Below are 10724 nucleotides of genomic sequence, written 5' to 3' on the forward strand. Positions count from 1 at the left end.
TGTTTAAATAATGCTCCCCAACCTGGTCATCCTCTAGCTGAAGGACTGAGTTCTGAGCTGTGGGGTTCAGCATCACTTGAGTGTTGTTCCACCTATTAGCAGACCAGCTCTTGCAAAAGCTGAACCCATGCCACAGTAACCTGGTTTCCAGGGTGGGGAAGGATTTTAACTCCTGCTTTCTGTGCCAGAGGCTGGGAGTACACGCCCTTCCCTCTCCAGCAGGCAGGGGCTTGTCCAGCACACAGCTCCCTGCCCATCCACGCAAGAGTTTTGATGCCATTTGAGGCACAGCAGCTTCCCCTGGCAGCCAGTGCCCTCCTGGCCTCCCCATCTCCCTCCAGGTGTGCTCTAGGTGGATGAGCAGCACAATGGTCCAGGCAGCTCTGACAAGAGGCCTGAGGTCAGCCCTGCTGTACAGATCTGGAGAGTTGTGCTGGGTTATACATTTCCAGGAATGGAGCCTGGCTACATCCTCAGGAGTGAGAAGTATCAGCTGAGCTGAGGGTGGACATGATTAACACAGCAATGGCTGCACTCCTGCACGTACACCGGAGATGGGGCAGGCTATGAGTCAAACACTTAATAAAAATCTGTACAGCCCATTGCACTGCCCTGGAGGGCATGATCTCCCCTAAAGCACAGAACCAAAGGATCACTCGTGTTGGAGAAGACTCCACCATCACCAATCTTGGACTGAACACAACCATGTCACTGAGTTCCACATCCAGGAATGGTGACTCCACCACCTCTATGGGCAGCCCATTCCAATGTTTAATCACCCTTTCTTTGGAGAAATTCTTGCTGATGTCCAAGACCTGAACCTCCCCTGGTACAGCTTGAGACTTGATGCAGCTTGAGCAGGGGCATCCTTCAAGGTTACTCCTCAAGACTGAAACCCCTTACCCAGCATCTGATATCCCCAGCAAGGCAAGTGGCAGCTTTCCTTAGGCCCAGAGTTATACTGTATTCTAGCAACATTATCCAGCTGTTGTTACAAGTGTAGGAAATTGCAGTGTATCACTGTGTGAATCATCATTTAAGTCATCATCAAGTCATAAATTCAGCTATTTCCCTGTGGTGGAGTTGACTTTGGCTGGAGGCCAGGTGTCTATCAAGCTTCTCTATCACTCCCTTCCTCAGCTGGAAAGGGAGAGAAAATAAGATGGAAAATGACTTACAGTTTGAGATAAGTCAGTTTACCAAAGCAAAAGCAGAAGTTTGCACATGCACAAGCAAAGGAAAGAAAAAATAAAATTATTCTCTACATCAGCTGCTTCCCAGGAAGCAGGGCCTCAGCAACAGAGCTACAGAAGGCAAACATTTTAAAAAACAACTGTGCCTTCTTCCTCCTCATTTTGGTAGTTTTCTATCTGGGCTGATGTGATATGGTATGGAATACTCCTCTGGTCAATCTGAGCTGTCCAAGCTTTGTGCCCTCCCAGGATCTGGCCCACCTCCAACCACTTGATGGGCAGGGAATGTTGGAGAGGCAGTGCTGGTGCTGAGCCCTCCTCAGCAGGAGCCAAAATTCTGGGGTGTTACCAACGCCTTTCAGCTAGCAATGCAGCACACAGCCCTGTGAGGGCTGCCGTGGGAAAAATGAACTCCATCTCACCCAGACCTGCTACATACCCAATCACCCTTTGATTATCATTTGATCTTCATTTGGATATCAGTTAATCACTATTTGTTCATTGTTTGATCACTAATAAAAGCCTTTTAATTAATCCCATGATGATTGGTCTTAATGACACCCTTGAAGCCAGATAACCAAGTGGAGCTGTAGAGAAGAAAGGGAGCACCACAGTAAGACAGCACAAAAAGAGGAAGGAGAAGGTGAAATGGGTGAGGTGGGAAGTTAGGTATCACCCAGCATTAACAACTTGAAGTCTTAAATGTTTAACCCACACAAGAAATATGTATTTCTACTTCAACAGGTAGGAAAGCAAAGAGCAACAGTGGGAGAATACAAATTGGCGTCACACTATTTTTTCTCTATTTCAATTCATTTTTAAGCTTTTTCTTTTAGAAAGCTCTAAACTTTCCGCAAATGACTGCAAATATCCCATCCCCACAGTAGCACAGTTTCCTAAAGATGGCTAAATTAAAACACACAGAAAACTCTTAATGCATTAAGACTTATGTTACTAATGCTGTTATTTACATTGAAGCTTCAAATTTTAGGTCCTGTTTATGAGTTACATGGAGGCCTGGCAGGAATAGCTACAAGGGGCATTCACTGGCAGTGCACATTCACTGGCAGTGTACATTACATTGCTGGGACTCAGCAAGCAGAAAAATCAATAATGATATTATTAAGGAAAACTAAGCTTCACAGACCAGAAAAAATCTCAGGAAAAATAATTGTAATTAGTTTCTGTATCTGAAGTAGCCGATAAACATCAGTGGGAATCTTTCCTGTGTTCTAGATCATCACAGTATTCCTCAACAGGGATCATATCCCTGCATTTCTTCTTCTGTATTATACCCACAGTCTTAATAATTATTTGTGAAAACCTGACAGAACTAATCTGTTTTGGGGCGTATCCATGATGCCTGAGTTAAGCAGCTTTGCACCCTGGAAATTACCATATCTCATGCCTCATCTGGGTGAAAAACAACAGTGCAAGGAATCCCTTTCACTCCAAACAGGTACAAACACACCAATACATAGTGTCCCATAGAAGTTAAAATGCAATTAGTGCAAATTTTAATTATGATGCTTAATTTTAATTCCTGTGGCTCTTCAGATGAAACTAGAAAAATTAATATTTAGAATAATTATATAGGTGCGACACTAGCAGACAGCAATTGATTATACTCATGATTAATGTCTCATCTGTCCATAACTAAAATAAGTAGAAATCCATAAAAACAAGTCTTCCAGCCTTCAAAATTTCTACTTTTTAAAAACTAAGAGCAAAGAGGGTAATGCAAATACAGTATTATACAAATAAAGTAAAATTACAGACATTTAAAGAAAAACAACATTTTCCATCTTCAAATTCTCCTTCTAAAAATTCTTTTGTAATCAATTAAAAACCTAAGTTCTTGTCTCCCACTGAAGCAGGGACTGGAAAATAATTTGACTATTTTGTGCCCCTGCACAAAAACTGCTGTGCCTGTCAATGGTGGCAGGAGCCTTCCTGAGAGGAGTTGCTGCTGCTGCTGCCCAGAAATCAAAGCTGCCACAATGTACCCATTGATGGGAATTAAGACCAAGTTACCAGTAGTACGTTTAAAATCTTACTCTTAGTTCACATTCCAGCATGTAACACAAGGCCCAATATATTGCATTTACTGGTAGATTTGGCAGTGGCAGACAGTGTTGTCTGAGCACCATTATTAATTACTTAACTGATTAACTGATTAATTGAAAGCTCTTAGCTGGCTTGAGGCAATCTTGAAAGGTTCACACCCAGGACTGCCCAGGGGACGCCTGTTTTATTTAGCTTGCGTGTTAACCAGAAATTTGAAAGGCCAGCCTAGGGAGAGAAGGAGTCTTGGGAAAATTTGTGTCTCCATTATGCTCATGTAGGGTTAATTTTAATACAAAACTCTCTATCAACACCCTCCCAAATGTCAAAATCAATGTGCCCCAGAGGTCCACAGTAGAGAAGTGTCTACAGAGGATTAAAGATTGTGAAGCCTTGAGCTTCTCATTGGCTGAATCACACAGGCCTTTGAAAGCTGATGTTATACACCAGGCTAATGCAGATACAATCTCATTTCTGCATGTTTGTGTCTTTTAAACTTTGTCCTTCTTTGAACGTCATGTCCATCTCTATTCTGCGTTTAGAAAATAAACACCTTCACCAAATACTGAGATAATAAATAATCAAGATTATTTCCTTCTAGAGGTATGCCATTCCTTAAAAGTAGATTATAGGGATATTTGGAAGCTGTGCAACCCCTCACAGTATTGTTCCAGGGCATCAAAAGAGTCTTCTTCGCGGCATTCAGCAGTGATGACTGGTAATGCAGAAACCTGAGAGAAGAAATGCCTCCCTGTTCCAGGATTTAATTTATCTGGTTATAAAGATGGTATGTGACAAATACAGTAGCTGACAGGTGAAAGGAAACAACAAGTCTGACACTGCAGAAAATTCCTGGGAAGCATGGGAGAACTTAGATTACACACTATCTGAGAACAGGAAAGGCATTCCGTTTCTTCAAAAGCTTGCAAACTTTGAGGAAGCTAACAAACTGTCAGGCCAACAGATGTATTACAGGCCTGCAACAGGGTTGTGTGCGAAGGACTGAACAAAGATTCTCCCCCTAAGTGTGTAAATACTGTCTTAACTCTGCAATAAATAGATTCATTTTGCTCTCAGCTTGTGAATCTCATTTTCATACAGTACAGACAGGTACTGTGTTGTAGGCACTGTATGGTGTAGAATGACGGGGGATGATGCTGATATGATCTGACACATGAAAACAAGAGAGCTCTGATTGAATCCCAAGCTGGGCTTGCACATAACATCTATATGCACTATCTGTTTCCAGATGCCATTTGCAGGAGAAACTAGCCCATACAGGATAGGAAATGTAATCACCAAATGCGTTATAGAGAGACACAGCAGCTCCATGTGTACCCTACAGCAACCAGTAAGTGCCCTTTCTGTGCAAAAGTGTGCTGGTTTTGGCTGGGGTAGAGGTAAATTTTTCCTCAGGGGCTGATCTGAGGCTGTGTTTTGGATTTGTGCTGAACACAGGGTTGATAATATAGAGATGTTTTTGTTATTGCTGGGCAGGGCTTTGCACAGAGCCAAGGCCTTTGCTGCTTTTCCTACGCTGCCATGCTGGTGAGCAAGCTGGGTGTGCGGGGGAGGTTGGGAGGAGACACAGCCAGGACAGCTGACCCAAACTGACCAAAGGGAAATTCCAGACCATATGACATAATTCTCAGTATATAAAGTGGGGGGACTAAGGAGGAAGCAGGGGATGTTTGGAGTTTGTCTTCCCAAGTCACTGCTATTTGCTCTGCTCTCCTGGAGATGGCTGAACACCTGCCTGCCCATGGGAAACAGTGAATTAATTCTTTGTTTTGTTTTGCTTGTGTTCATGGCTTTTGCTTTCCCTATTAAGCTGTCTCTATCTCAATTCATGAATCTTCTGGCTTTTACCCTTCCAATCCTCTCCCTGATTGCACTGGTGGGGGACTGAATGAGCAGCTGCCAGGGCTTGGCTGGGGTTAAACCATGACAAGAGGAAACTGTAAAAAGTCAACACCCAGTTTCCACCCCCCTGTAAATACCTGGTTGTTACCGTATGGCCAAACCTGAACCATGCTGGTGCTACTTTACAGCTCACCTTTGGCACAGAAAAACTCAGGAACCGGATCTGATTGCTGCCTGGTGATGTCAGTAGAGATGGAGACCTTGGAGCAGAATGCTATAAAGGCAGCATTAGTCAGGAAAGTTTTCTAGCTTCAGAAAAGACACCAGTGAGCATGAGTAATCTCCAGCATCCCAAGAGACACTGGTGCAAAAGTTTCTCTTGCTTCCTGTTGATTCCAAGTTGAAAGAGAAAACTTGCCTAGAAAAAGAAGTGTAAGGCTCAACATTACCAAAATCACTTCCAGGCACTGAAGGTGTTATTAAGAGCAGATGGAGGCAGGGGCTCTGGAAAAGGTTTCCTGCAGGTCACCCTATCTCATCTCAAATCCTGATGGATTTATGTGTCTGCAACAGGTTGTGCATCAGGATGGGATCCTCATCACCAAATTTTAAAAAGCAAAGTAAAAATCTGACAAAGGCTGTGCACATCCACCACATTCCCAAAATAGCAACCGATTTCTTGTTACCAATATTCTCCTCTGCAAGAGCTTCCTCCAGCAGACACAAGAGCAAAGCACTTGATAAAACAACTACTGTTCTGGCATAGTAAATGCAGAGGCAGCAAATAGATCCTGTCACAAAGAAGGTGGTAAAGAGTTGTAAATTAAAACCTTAATAGCAGGGTTTTATTTATGTTGAAAAATAGGTGAGGGGTACACTTACGCCACACATAAAAAGTATATGAACCAGTGCTCAGCACTGCGCCCAGGAGCTCTACATCAATTATTGGGTCCCGATATTGATTCACAACAGCATTAAACATGTCAGGACCCATCCCGTGGTGCACCACACCCAAAATACAGCAGCCTGGTTCACCAAGTGTTGGCAATGATCCCTCCTCCAGGCTATTCCCTAATCATACCCAGGAGGAGCCAGTGCCAAGGCCATCATCAGCAGAGCACCACCAGTGAGGGGGAGGGGCAACCATTGTCCTTGGGTGTCTCCCAGTGTAGGTGACGCCTTCATGCTAACAAGCCACAGCAGGGACCATAGACCCTTATCCCTCTGCAAGCTTCCCCTGCCTGTCCTGCCATAAAAGAATCCAGCCTCATAGCCTAGAAGCACCCATGAAGTCAAACTCACACCACCAGTACTGCCATGAGTGTACCAACAGCAGTTAGAAGTCAATGCTTATATGTACAAATCTGTATACATTTACTAAGCAAGACAAACTTTCAGGATAATATAAGTATCAGCCCCTACATCAGGGCTATCAGAAACCACACCAGGGAAGAGAGTGTTAAGATGCCCTTGCCTGAAGGATGTGAATCTGAAGGAAATCAGCTGCATCACAGAAACCTGAAAAAGCTGTAGTTATGTAAGAATGGGTCACAGGTAAACAAGGTGTTGAGCCAAAGAAAACTTGATGTTCCCATGAAAAAAACAAATTAGACACTCTGATAGCGTAGGTGGAACCATCTAAAATTGGATGAGTATTCAACACGCCCCACTGGGTGCTTCTCAAGAACTGCTGACTACTCATGTTTCTATTGCCTTAACATTAATGAGTATTTCAGCACTTGACCCGTGGTTCTGCCGTTTGTCATTGCTGGATTGGTAATCTGCACTTGAAGATGGTTTTAAACTCTAAAATCTGGATGCAATACCAGAAGTCCCTTTTTCCATGGCCCTTCACTATCTCTACCTTCTGAAAATGATACAAAGGCTAGACAATTCACTCTGCAGCTTCTCTTGACTGTGTCTGAAGCTCCTGCTCTGCCAAACACCAGTCAGTGCAAAGGCCCATTTCAAGCAGAATTATCATTTGTTTGCTTTAGCCCTTCACTAACAATTTCCAACATCCTGTTTACCTTTTTATCTGGTGCTGCTATCTGGGTGGAAGCATGGAGAGAACAAGTCATGTTGATTCCCGGATTCAGTTGGGTTCCACCATCATCACTGGTATTGGACAGCAGCACAAACAACACCTGTGTGACCAGGTGGATGATTTGCTCAGCCTGGCAGCACAGCTAAAGAGCGGAAGCAGCATGGTTAAGGAACATCAGGGAGTCTAAGAAGGTGACAGACTGGTAGAACCTGCCTCCCTGAGACAGGAACAACCACTAGAAAAAAAAAATGATCAAAGGTCTCCTGTATCTTCCCCTTAGCTGGCAGAAAACAGTAGCTCCAAAGAAAGGAGTAAATGGATAAAAAGTAAAGTCCTCACTTGGGCAGCAGGTGAGATATCCACCTCACTCTCCCAGGTGCCTCTGTACATTATATTTGAGGCTCTGGAGGTGCCAGTCAACCTGTGATGAGTCCAGCTGTACCAGAGGTGTTGACAGGGTCAGGAAGGCCTAAAGAAGACATCACAGCTATCTCTGTGAGGAAGAAAAGATGGGTTGTAGTTGTAGGTGATTCCTTTCTAAGAGGAACAGAGGGTCTAATATGCTGGATAAATGCTCTTCTTAGGAAAGTCCAATGCCTCTCTGGGGTCCAGGTTCAGACAACTCCAGGAAACTTCGTAGCCTGGCATAGTTCTATTACCCATTACTGATCTTCCATGTGGGTGGCAGTGGAGCCACAACATCCCAATCCAAGGGTCATCCAAAGAGACTTCAGCACCTTGGCTTGGTTGGTAAGGGAATGGGGAGCACATAATTTTTTCCTCTATCCTTCCAGTTGCTGGCAAAAACAAGAAGTAAGAAACAGATGGATCCAGTCTAATTCATGGCTCTGTGGCTAGTGTCACTGTCAGAATTTTGGTTTCTTTGACAATGGGATGGTCTACACAGCACCAGGTTTGCTGCCATCAGATGAGATTCTCCTTTCTCAAAAGGTGAAAGGGTTCTTTGCCCAGGAGCCAGCTGGGCTCACTGATAGAGCTTTAAACTAGACATGCCGGGGAAGAGGGATAATACCAGGCTTGCCCGTGACAAGCTGTGGAGGATGCACCAAGGTTAAAGTGACAGAGTGGTAGTGAGGGCCCTCAGACAAGTGGCTCTAGAGGTGTTGACCACATTGGAGAACATGGTAAATCTTACGGATTTGAGCCAGGGGCACCTGGGATAATAGAAGCAATCAGGGAAACACCAGTGAAATACCTCAAAGGAATTAAGGGGTGCCTCTCTAAGAAGATGACACAGCTGACAGTCCAGCTGAAGGGCCACTACACTAATGCACACAACAAACATGAGCTGAAAGCTGCTAGAAAGCTCTGGCCTACTTGCCATTGCTGAAACTTGGCAGGATAGATCCCATGACTGTAGTGTGGCTATCAAGATGAGAACCTTGTGGTTAGTGTCACTACAAGCCATGGAAGAAGGGGAGCCAACTGATGAAGCCTTCCTGCTCCAGCTACAGGAGGCAATGAACTTACAGACTCTTGTCCTGCTGGGGGACTTCAACCACCCCTACATCCACTGGGAAAGTAGCACAGCAAGCTGTAAGCAGTGCAGGAGAATTCTGGAATGCATGGAGGGCAACTTCTTGAGCCAGGTAACAGACAGCCCTGCCAGATGGGAAATGATGCTGGACCTGACGGCAAAAATGCAGTGAACTAATCTGGGACATGAAGATTGGAGGCAGCCTGGGCTGCAGTGATCATGCAGTGGTGGAGTTCACGCTCCTGAGGAGTATGGGTCAGGCAAAGAGTAAAATCAGGATCCTGAATTTTAGGGACAATAGGACGCCCTGGAAAGTGCCCTCTGGAACAAGGCAGCAGAACAGAGCTGAGAGATCTTTAAGGATGCTTTCCATAGAGTGTGAGAGCTCTTGATCCCCAGGAGCAAGAAATCAGACAAGGAGGGCATGAGGGTGTGGCTGAGTAGGGACCTGCTAGTCAAACTACAGGGCAAGAAGCAAATGAGCAGGCAGTACAAACAGGTAACCTGGGGAAAGTATAGAAACGAGGTTTGGTTATGTAGGCATGGGGTGAGGAAGGCCAAGGCACAGCTGGAAGTGAACCTGGCAAGACTCAAAGAATAACAAGGACTTTTACAGGTTTGTTGATCAGAAAAGGAAGGTCAAAGAAAGAAGCAAGGTCATGAAGCTGGTAACAAGGGACGAGGAGAATGCTGAGGTACTCAGCATTTTGCCTTAGTCTTCAATTTAAATCTCTCTTCCATGCTTTTCAAGTGGATGAGCAGCAGTGGACGAGCGGATGAAACTGAGGGAACAAAGTGATTCCCACTATAAGAAAAGATCAGGTTTGTGATGAACATGAGGAGCCTGAACATACATAAGTCTGTGGGACCCAATAAGATGCCTGCCAAAGTGCTGAGTGAATTAGCTGATGTAGTTGCCAACCCACTCTCCATGACACCAAAAAAGTCATGGCAGGTCCATACAACTGGAATAGGGGGAAAATACCCATATTTAGAAAGGGTAAAAAGGAGGACCCTGGAAACTACTGACCTGTCAGCCTGGGAACACATTGAGCAGATCCTCCTAGAAGCAGTGCTAAAGCACACAGAGAACAGGGAGGTGATTCAGGACAGCCAGAATGGCTGCCCCAAGGACAATCCTGACGAACCAAGCCAGTGGCCTTCTGTGATGGGGTGCATTCATCTGTGGACAAGGGAAGGGCTACAGATGTCAGCTCTCTGTAAGGCCTTTGACAAGATACCCCACTACATCCTTTCTAAATTGGAGACATATGGATTTGGTGGGTGGACTGTTCTGTGAATAGGGAATTAGTTCAGTGATCACATCCAGGGGGTAGTGGTCAATGGCTCAATGTCCAGAGATAGTGATGAGTGGTTTCTCTCAGGGATCTGTATTGGCACCAATACTGTTTAATATCTGTATCAATGACACAGACACTGGAATCGAGTGCAGCCTCAACAAGTTTGCAGATGAGACCAAGTTGAGTTTTGCAGTTGACATACCTGAGGGACAGGATCCCATCCAGAGGGACCTTGACAGACTTGAGGAATGGGCGCATGGAAACATTACGAGGTTCAAAAAGGCCAAATGCAAGGTCCTGCATATGTATTGAGGAAATTCCCAATATGTATAAAGGCTGGGGAACAAATGGCTCAAGAGCAGCCCTGCCAAGGACTTGGGGGTGCTGGTAGATGGGAGTCTGGCCATGACCCAGCAGTGTGTACTCACAGCCAGAAAGCCAGTTGTATCCTGGGTTGCATCAAAAGCAGGCAGGGCCAGCAGGGCAAGGGAGGTGATTGTCCCGCTTTGCTCTGCTCTTGTGAGACCCTCCCTGGAGAACTGCATCCAGCTCTGGGATGCCCAGAGCAGGAAGGACAACACAGACCTGTTAAAGCAGGGCCAGAGGAGGGCCTGGAACATGATTAGAGGATGAAGTCAGTCTGATGAAAACAGGCTAAGAAAGTTGTTCAGCCTGGAAAAGAGAAGGCTCTTCTGCACTGCTGCAGCTGAATCCTGTGTCCAGTCTCCGGCCCCTCATTACAAGAAGGACACTGAGGT

The sequence above is a fragment of the Pseudopodoces humilis genome, chromosome 1 (genome assembly GCF_049639895.1).
Source record: "Pseudopodoces humilis isolate 2021_Gansu_Grassland_sample_001 chromosome 1, ASM4963989v1, whole genome shotgun sequence".
Lineage (NCBI taxonomy): Eukaryota > Metazoa > Chordata > Aves > Passeriformes > Paridae > Pseudopodoces > Pseudopodoces humilis.